Here is an 11,065-nt window from a genome sequence, read left to right on the forward strand (position 1 = left end):
AGCAATTCCGTTTAATAAGAGCTTTTCGTTTACTGAGAGACTACTGTATAATCACAGGCTGTGTGCACAAAGAACCCCTTTTTACCCTTGTCAGAAGGAAGGATTACGGTGAGTAACGTTTCTTTTCAAAGCATAAGTACTTGCATTGCTGCGAGTTACATTGCAGTGCAGTGTTAGCACTTTCTGGTTTTCTCTCTACCTGACTCAAAAATTGTTACTTAAAAAATGAGTAGGAATCAATAAGTGTATGCAACTGCCTTGCATACGCTAGACATTAAGTTGCATGAGATCGCATTAACATACTGGCACAGTGTGAGTCGTCGCTCGGCTTGCCTTGCTGCTGTTACTGAACCAATTTTGACTCATCTCATGGCTTGACTTGCGTAGACCAGTACTGACTATACAGTATTGACTTGTACGTTGTGTCTTCACATATAGCCAACGTTTCCTCTAGCTGGCGCGAGGCAGCAGTTGGAAGGCAAAGCTGTTGATACTTAGGTACAATACACTTCCAGTTGTTTTGCATGGTAAAGTAACCCTACAAGGCAGCGTGAATCATCATCCATGCAAGGTGCTACATGTGGCATGCACAACAACCTTGTGTGTGATAAACTCCATCGTGGACACTCAAAATCCGCCATCTTGTCAAATTTCGTAATGGCGACATTTTAAGCAAATCCTAGAGGCCGTAACAGCCCTCCGGGCCAATCAGAGTTGACCAATGGCGGAATTCGACAATGTCCACAACAGCACCCCGGGCGAGCCTATTTGCACCTCAACAACTGTGGGTCACGTGACCCGAGCATCACGTACGCATGACATACCACCACTGTACAATTTGAACCGAGGGCCTGGCATTCGAATTCCGATTCTTGTATTTGCAGACCTAGAGCATACAAAGTTACCAAAAAGAGGTTGGACCCATAGCCGAAGTGTAGTTCTGGGTATTACAGTAAAAGCTCGCTGTAATTCGGATTTCACGGGACCGAAAACACTTTGAATTAACCGAACACCGAATTATCGAAAGTATGAAGAAAACAATTAACAAATGGCTGTTTCATCAATGCACTTTCATTTTCTTGAGGAATACGTAAATCCAGTAATTATTTTGCATAAGAGCAGTGAAAAAGCCGCAATTTTCGTCATTTGCGTCTTCGTTCACGATGTGAACGCGGCTCAAATGAAGCCGAAACTTGCCTGAAGCCATACCTTATTACTTACAAAGTTTTTGTGAATGGCGACCACGTCTTTCTGAAAGCCCTCGACCATTTCGGCTGTCCGCGAACGCTGTTTTCGCTGCTTCGCGTCGCATATTTGCGGCGCTTAGTACTTGTTGCGCTCCGAGGATCGTCCGAATTAACCGGATTGCGGCCAAATATGGCTGAATTAGTTAAACTAGAGTTTGATGCCATTTGCCATTGAACAAAGTATATATGTCTTACCAGGACAGGGGCGTAGCCATGGGGGGGGGGGTTCAAACCTCCCCCCCCCCGAAATTTTTCAGTTTTGCTTGCGTATGTATACACGCACACATACAAACGCACGCACGAACATACATAAAGTATGGTTGAACCCCCCCCCCCCCCCCGAAAAAAATTTCTGGCTACGCCCCTGTACCAGGACCAGATGAACACGTTCGCATTGTCCGATTTTCCGAATTAACGAGCTTTTACTGTACTTTTTTTGCAAAGTGACTGGTTGGCCCGCGTCACTGGGGTGAGGGATGGTGTTCTGCTCACGTGTGTGATCCCTACCTGTTGATCTGGAAATAGACTCTCCCAAACTACACTTTTAATTCCACAGTGATTCCACTCCTGCGCCAACTGCGCCAAAGTGCGCCAAATTGTATTTACTGCGCCATCCTGATAATATCGACGAAATTTGCCAAAGTCTCGGGTTTGGAGGCGTCTATCACCATTCACCAGCAATCGAACCGCCGGCGCGTCAGAACATGTGCAGCTCGATCTTGGGGCTGCCAATAAAGTCGCGCAATCATGAACCAAGAATTATTCCGCTGAATAAATAGCGCTCGCGCGTGCGTTCCGAGTAAGCCACGATGCCATGCACGGTGCTGACGGAGCTTCTGTTCTGCAAGTCGGCTCGACAGCAAAACGCGCTCTCTGCAGAGGCTCGTGACGCCTAGGCCTATCGGTAGCGAGAAAGTGCGACGGCGATTCATCGGCGGACGTCGTCTGTTCCAGAAACGCTGCTGATAGCTCGTTTCAAGCGTCGCATGGCACGTAAGGAAAGTAATGTTCAGTAATAACTACATGAGTGCAGCTAAAATGTCTGTCACTTCTGTTTCCGGACATCGCGGAATGAAATCAGGGATCGCTCGCAGTAGATATATGGGACAGTATCGAATTTTCCTTGCTTCGCGTTTATGGAAGAGCACGCGAACGGTGGAAACGCGTTGACATGTTTCCTCAGATATACTTTATCCGTGGATCTTCATCCAGAACAGCTTTTTCGTATTTCCTTCCGCCAGCACGTCCGAGTTTGTAATCACTCTGCGGTAAATACCCCCTAAAAGGCGCTGCCCTTTCGAGCTCGCGTGCTAGGGTTCCAATTCGAATTTTTTGCTTGCTTTTTTAAAAATGTCATCTCATTAGTAAAATATCTCCTGGTCGGAGCAGCCGCAAATGCGCAGCTGTCAGTAGCGGGCCCGCCGCTGACGGCCCACAGTGAAGCGGCTACGCCATGTTACACGTCCGCCCCTCGCTCTCGGGGGTCAATAGCTGACGGTTAAAAAAAACTCACTTTCGCTTAAGAGCGAAGCAATGAATGCGATACCAAAAAATTGTATTGTGAAACGAAGTAAGACTAGCCGCCAACTCTTTTGGATCCGATCTCGCGTAACTGAACAAAACGCTGGTTTAAGCGAATATGGCCCCTCCAGGAACCGAAGCGTTTTCTTGCTCTGAGTTCTCTAAACACGAAGTAAGCGTTGAGAGCACAGCAAGTTTACGAGCCGTCTCCTGATGCCTCGAGATAGCGCGCGCGCAAGCGACTGCGCCCTTCGAACGATGCGGTACCCCCCCCCCCCTACCGCTCCCCTGGCGTCCCTTCATGCTCCTTACGAAAGACGGGCGGGGCGTTTCCCCTCTGATGAGCAATCGACGACAGGCCCGCACGCGGGAAGATGTTATCTCATGCGCTGTCCGTGCGGCGGGGACAGACGGCCGGCTAGTTTAATCTTCGCTTCAGCCGCGTTCGTCGCCAGCGCTCGCGAGCTTTTACCCGCGGCTAGAATGCGCGTGGTGATGTTATTAATTTGTACTTTATACGGAAAATTAAGGCAACGGCGACGGCAAAAATCCGCCGAGAGTGTCCATATAATTGCTATCGCAAGGGTCAATGTACGGGGTAGATTTCGCCCCCCCCCCCTAGGTGATTAGGGGAGGGGGCAGCCGCCCCCCCCTGCCCCCCCTGTGCGTACGCCTATGCTCCTGAGATGATTTTTTTTCCTTGAGATTTGCAATGAATCAAATATTTCTAGCCTTCATAAGAGCCCCATAATAATACTCAGGTGCTTAAATGTTAATGTAATATGCTTCTGTATTGCCCTCCAGGATGTAAAATTCGCTGCTCCAAAGTGCTCCCAGTTAAATTATCTGCTCCAAAGTGCTCCAAGATGAAAATTTTGCTGCTCCAAAGTGCTCCAAAACGGAAATTTTGCTGCTCCAAAAATTGCTCCAAATCAGAAGTCCTCGGTAGCATCACTGAATTCCACCATTGTTGCAGCAGCCTGCTTCCGCTTCCTATCTGTGCTTGACCTACTTTCCTGCCCTGTCAGGGGTGGCCAATTAACACCGCCAATCACCAGGAATGTGACTGCATACGTTGAGGAAGGGCTGCATTCCCTCGTTATATAACCAACCTCTTGACTCTAACTTGCACTTTCTGTATCACATTGGGCCAATCCCTTGGAGAAGTGATAAGTAGCGAGGGTTCCAAACAGCAACACTGGTCGTAACACTAGCTACGTGGTGGTGTGTTTGGGCTAACTTTGTTGCATTATTCATCCATTGAATGGCACGTACTCGTCACTGGTAGAAAACAGCACAGAAGAGTCCCGTTGATAATCCAAAAGGGACTGAGGAAATCTGTTTGTTTTGTCAAACGATACCTGTACTGTTAATTTCAGGGACATTAAAATGCTTGAAAATGAGAACAACAAAGATCTGTGCTGAACGAGTGTCGGGCTGCATGTCTTGTTTCATAAAGTTGTTGTTACTTGGCGCTGCCTTCAAACCAATCTTGGCCATCAAATACCAACTATCTCGCAGTGAAATGTGGAATAATTTTGATCACCTGGAGGTATTTAATGTGCACTTATATCTAAGTACACACGTGGGAACTTATGCATTTCGCCGCTATGAAACATTGCCGCTGTGGCCAGTTATTGAACCCTCGTGTTAGCGCAACACCTAAGCTATCACGGAGGGTTCGTAAGCGCCGAAAAAAACAGTCAAGCGGAATTATTCACAATTACACTGAAGTGCATTGCTCTACGCGATAAAAATATAGCTGATTGTAATGCGGTACACAGAAATAGGTTCCACTGAAACTTCAAGAATTGTCTGATGATGCATTCTCTCTGCCCGCTAAATTCACGTATTGCTCCCTGATCGGTCAGCGTAGTTTAGTGACGTCACAGCGTTGGCTTAACGCGTAATGATGCCTACATTAATTGGCAATTTTTATATCATTGCTTTTATGACCGCATACATACAAGGAATATCAATTCCGCGGAATCCCGCAACGTGGCGGAATGTTTACGAAAGGAACGTTTGGCATCCACACTTTTGCAGCACAAAGCTGAAGCAGGCAGCTTTTTACTTAGTGAGGAATCGGCATGGATTTTCTTGTAGTTTTTTGCTACAAATGCCCCCCCCCCCTGATCACCAAGGCGGGGGCTCAAAGTCTGCGCGATACGTTTACTCAGTTATGGCCACGAAGGTTTTGAACCATAATGGCGGCCGAAGGCCCCTAATGTTGCATTCCAAGAATTGTTTACTTATCGTCTTTACTGCCGGTTAACTAGGGACTAAAGGCGGGCCATTGTGAGAAACACGTCACCGCTCCATCTTTTTTTTTATCCGCTGTGCAGCGTGTTGTCTTTTGGGCTCGTCCAACGCGGGGGGGGGGGGGGGGGGGGGGGGAGGGGATGCTACAACGAAACTTTGCACCTCCTAATGGGGAACCCTGCGCACGCCTATGGTCATAGGCGTGCGCACAGGGGGGGGGGGGAAGGGGGGCGGTAGCCCCCCCTAATCCCCTAAGAGGGAGGCGCAAAATCTGCCCCATACATTGACTTAAAAAGGGGGGGGCGCTGCGACGACCCTTTGCCCCCCCCCCTAATGGGGAACTTTGCGCACGCCTATGCCTATGGTACAGTGTACTAGAAGGCGGGGGGAGGGGCCTGGGCACCCCCCCCCCCTGGCTACGGGCCTGGGCAGCGTGTTTCTTTTGTATTTCTTAACGAGAAAAGCGAATGCGTTTGGACAGAATTCCGACAGTATGGATAGCAAGCACTTGTCTATAATTACACAGTCCGCTAAAATAGCCCGCAAAGCCCGCCTAGCGTAGCCGCGAGTTGCGAGGTTCCCTTATTCCAGGAACCCTCCTGCCACAATCGCATCCATTAGGAATTCCAAGGATATGAAGCCTTACTCTTTTTTTTTTTTGTAGCGATACCCTCCCCTGGATTCGAACCACCGCCCTTTCGGTCTCGAGCTTAACGCCTTAGCGACTCGCTCCTGGAACGGCACAACGAACAGCGCTTGCAAGTTGGTCTGTACATTATTGCCGCGCATAATCTTAAAATTAATGCTAGGGTTGTATGTCCAAGCCTAGCTGCAAGTGCCACTTCAAAAATATTTTGGTGTAATTAATGACGAAAGCTTAATGCTATATCCTTTATAACTCTTGTATTTTTCGACTTTTCGACATATCCACGCATTACGATAAAAGAAATCATAGATACATGTTTTACCAAAAAGGCAAGTCAAAAGCCTCAACTCTACGTGGAAGGTACCCCTATAATAAATTTGAGGAAAATCGAAGAAAAGATTGGAAAATAGAGAAACTAAATAGCGCCATTTCGTCGAAATCCGGCGAAATTCCGAAAAATCGAGTGAGCGAGTGAGAACCTTTTGTGGTCCAAAAGTGGCAGAAGCTGAACGCGATTGGCTAAGCTAGCGGGACCTCCGAAAAAATCGAAAAGTACGACATTTGCAAAGGAAGTAAGCTTAATATTTAGGCCGGAAATGGACTCAAAATTGATTTCATCCAAATTAATAATAATAACTGTTGGGATTTAACGTCCCACACCACGATTTCATTATGAGAGACACCGTAGGGGAGGGCTCCGGAAATTTCGACCACCAGGGGTTCTTTAACGTGCACCTAAATCTAAGCACTTCATCCAAGTTCGGCGAAACTTTGAAAAATCGAAAAATACGAGACTTCCAAAAGCTATAGGCTTACTCTTTCAGCCGAAAATGGTCCCAGGTCGATATCATCTGATTATGACGAAACCTTGAGAAATCGAAAAATTCAAGACTTCCGAAGGCCATAGGCTTACTATTCAGGCCGAATGTGGTCCCAGATCGATTTCATCCAAATTCGACGAAACTTTGAAAAATCGTAAAATACTAGACGTCCAAAGGCTTAATATTTAGCCGAAAGTGGACCCAAAATCGTTTTCATTCAATATCGACTAAACTTTGAAAAATAAAAAAATGCAAGACTTCCAAAGGCTATTAGACCGAATGGCAATTTAGGCCGAATTTACTATTGAGGCCGAATGTGGTCCCAGATCGATTTCATCCAAATTCGACGAAACTTTCAAAACTCGAAAAATGCAAGACTTTCAAAGGATCTAGGCTTACTGTTTAGGCCGATATGGTCCCAGATCGATTTGATCGAAATTCAAGGAAACTTTGAAAAATCGAAAAAATACAAGACTGCCAAAATATGGCCGCGAGATCGAGCAGAGTCGGTACCTAGCGGCGAGCGAACGAAACCCCGTGGTGCGGATGGCTCCTTGCGTCGTCTGCTAGCCACACCATGTTCGCATGTGTGCGTACTTCATGCACGCCCTCAGATTACAGCTTATTCCATTGTGCTAGCACAGTATCAAATGCTTGTACGTAAGCCTACACGATATACATAAGCATTTCGCCTTACGAGATTTGTACGTGCCCTAATAAGTGAGTACATGCCCGTGTCGGTATGGCGCTATAGGTCTAACCATCGTACCGTCCATTCGCCAAAATCATTTCAATGTTGGTACCACATTCTCGTTCAAGCACATCACATAGTGCGTTTGGCGTCGTCCTAAATGAAACAAAAAAACTAAATGTCGAGGTGTGAATGCAAAATTTCGGCGACACCATCTCGTGATGTGTTGGCGATTTGGAAATCGTTGTGATACCGCAAAGCATGAATTAGCGTCTGCAGATGATGGTTAGCGGTAAAAAAGACCTGAAGCCACGCATTTCTACAGCAGCACGCGTATTCATGCAAACAGAAAAGCAGAGTGCACAAAGTTCTATTTTATCTAATTGCGCAGAAATACAGGCTCTCTTTCTTTGTAGCCGCTAGAGCAAGAAGTGCATACTTCGTTGGCTGAGTCGCGCAGCACTGTTTATATTGTGGTATATGCAAAGAATTTAAACACGTGCAAATAAACCAAGAAAAAACATCGAGCACAGTGAAAACACGTGACCGAAGGCCAGTACCCCATTGATTGGCGGATTGCACTTCTCTCTCACTTAATAGGTAGGTTAGGACGGTTTCATGCATTCATGTGGCAATGGAGGGCGTATACATCATCGTTACGCTGTAGTCAACGCGCTTTATTCGCCGACAATCGACTCAAACCGCCTACGGCGAAGCGCCGCTGCGTGCGTTTGTATACGCGCCGCCGATCGCCTATCCACACAAACGCGGCGACGGTGCTGCCACCTACAGCCCGATCTCGCGTAGAATAGGCTTACTATTTAGGCCGCATGTGGTTCCAGATCGATTTCATCCAAATTCGAGGAAACTTTCAAAGATCGAAAAATGCAAGAGTTCCAAAGGCTATCTATTTATGCCGAATGTGGTCCCAGACCGATTTCATCCAAATTCGAGGATACTTTCAAAAATCGAAAAATGCAAGACTTCCAAAGGCTGTAGGCTTACTACTTAGGCCGAATGTGGTCCCAGATCGATTTCATCCAAATTCGACGAAACTTTCAAAAATCGAGAAATACAAGACTTCCAAAGGCTTACTATTTAGGCTGAATATGGTCCCAGATTCATTTCAACCAAATTCGACGAAATTTTCAAAAAACAAAAAATACACGACTTCCAAAGGCTTACTATTTGATGAATGTGGTCCCAGATCGATTTCAACCAAATTCGACGAAACTTTCAAAAATCGAAAAATACAAGACTTCCAAAGGCTTTCCATTTAGGCCGAATGTCAGATCGATTTCATCCAAATTCGAGGAAAATTTGAAAAATCGATAAATACAAGATTTCCAAAGGCTATGGGCTTAATATTTAGGCCGAAAGTGGTCCCAGATCGATTTTATCTGATTACAACGAAACTTTGAAAAATCGAAAAATATAAGACTTCCAAGGGTATTTGGACCCAAGATCGATTTCATCGAAATTCGATGAAACTTAGAAAAGTCGAAAAATACAAGACTTCCAAAGGCTTAGTATTTAGCCGAAAGTGGACCCAAAATCGATTTCATCCAAATTTGACGAAACTTTGAAAAATCGAAAAATATAAGACTAAATCGAAAATACAAGACTTCCAAGGCTACTATTTAGTACGAAATCGGTCCCAGGTAGATTTCATCCAAATTCGACGAAACTTTGAGAAATCGAAAATACAAGACTTCCAAAGGCGTACTGTTTATCCCGAAAAAGGTCCCAGATAGATTTCATTCAAATTCGACGACACTCAAAAATCGAAAAATACAAGACTTTCAGAGTCTATAGGCTTACTGTTCAGGCCGAAAGTGGATCCAAAATCGATTTCATCCAAATTCGACGACACGTTGAAAAATAAAAAAAATACAATACTTCCAGAGGCTATAGGATTTCCTTGAGGGCGAAAATGGTCAAAATTTGACGAAAAATTGAAAAGCAAAAATAAAAATAAAAATACAATGTTCGCATGATTAACCTTTGTGTCCTAAAATGGAGGGAAAATCGATTTATCCAAATTCGATGAAGGCGTGCAAAATTGCAAACTACAAGATTTAGGAAGGCTATAATCTTACCAATTAGGACCGAAAATAGACACACAATCAATTTCATACAAATTGGATGAAACTTTGAAAAGTCTAAAATAACCAGACTTCCAAAGGCTATAGGCTTACTATTAGGCCGAAAGTGATCCCGAAATCAATTGATCAAAATCCGACGAAACATTGAAAAGTAAAAAAAAATTAAAAAGAATATTTCCCGAGACTAACTTTGGTGTTGTAAAACAGAGGGAAAATCGATTTCATCCATATTCGATGAAGATTTGAAAATTGGGATGACACTTTGAAAAGTGTAAAATTACCAGACTTCCAAAGGGTATAGGCTTACTATTTAGGACGAAAGTGGAGCCAAACTCGATTTCATCCAAATTCGACGAAACGTTGAAAAATCGAAAAATACAAGACTCCCAAAAGCTATTGGCTTACTCTTTCATCCGAAAATGGTCCTAGATCGATATCATCTGATTAAGACGAAAACTTGAGAAATTGAAAAATTCAAGACTTCCGAAGGCGGTATGGCGCTATAGGTCTAACCATCGTACCGGCCATTCGCCAAAATCATTTCAATGTGGGTACCACATTCTCGTTCAAGCACATCACATTTATGCCGAATGTGGTCCCAGACCGATTTCATCCCAATTCGAGGATACTTTCAAAAATCGAAGAATGCAAGACTTCCAAAGCTTACTATTTGCTGAATGTGGTCCCAGATCAATTTCAACCAAATTCGACGAAACTTTCAAAAATCAAAAAAATACAAGACTTCCAAAGGCTATGGGCTTACTATTTAGGCCGAGAGTAGTCCTAGATCGATTTCATCTGATTACAACGAAACTTTCAAAACTCGAAAAATATAAGACTTCCAAGGGTATTTGGACCCAAGATCGATTTCATCGAAATTCGATGAAAAGTCGAAAAATACAAGACTTTCAAAGGCTATAGACCTCTTCACTGGAGAGAAAAAAAAACGCCGCCATGCTGGGCTGCGCGCGGGAGTACAAAGGCCGAGGTCACAGCCTCCACATTGCATTTTTGGGGGGTCACGCCTATTTAGCGTAGCCCAGAGAGGATTATGGCGGCGCCCAGGGAGCCGTCTGTGAAAAGGTCTATAGGCTTAGTATTTAGCCGAAAGTGGACCCAAAATCAATTTCATACAAATTTGACGAAACTGAAAAATCGAAAAATATAAGACTAAATCGAAAATACAAGACTTCCAAGGCTACTATTTAGTACGAAATCGGTCGCAGGTAGATTTCATCCAAATTCGACGAAACTTTGAGAAATCGAAAATACAAGACTTCCAAAGGCGTACTGTTTATCCCGAAGTGGTCCCAGATCGATTTCATTAAATTCGACGGAACTGAAAAATCGAAAAATACAAGACTTCCAGAGTCTATGGCTTACTGTTCAGGCCGAAAGTGGATCCAAAATCGATTTCATCCAAATTCGACGAAACGTTGAAAAATCGAAAAATACAAGACTTCCAGAGGCTATAGGATTTCCTTTAGGGCGAAAATGGTCAAAATTTGACGAAAAATTGAAAAGCAAAAATAAAAATAAAAATACAATAGGTCGCATGATTAACCTTTGTGTCCTAAAATGGAGGGAAAATCGATTTATCCAAATTCGATGAAGGCGTGCAAAATTGCAAACTACAAGATTTAGGAAGGCTATAATCTTACCAATTAGGACCGAAAATAGGCACACAATCAATTTCATACAAATTGGATGAAACTTTGAAAAGTCTAAAATTACCAGACTTCCAAAGGCTATAGGCTTACTATTAGGCCGAA

Source organism: Rhipicephalus sanguineus, chromosome 6 (genome assembly GCF_013339695.2).
Source record: "Rhipicephalus sanguineus isolate Rsan-2018 chromosome 6, BIME_Rsan_1.4, whole genome shotgun sequence".
Lineage (NCBI taxonomy): Eukaryota > Metazoa > Arthropoda > Arachnida > Ixodida > Ixodidae > Rhipicephalus > Rhipicephalus sanguineus.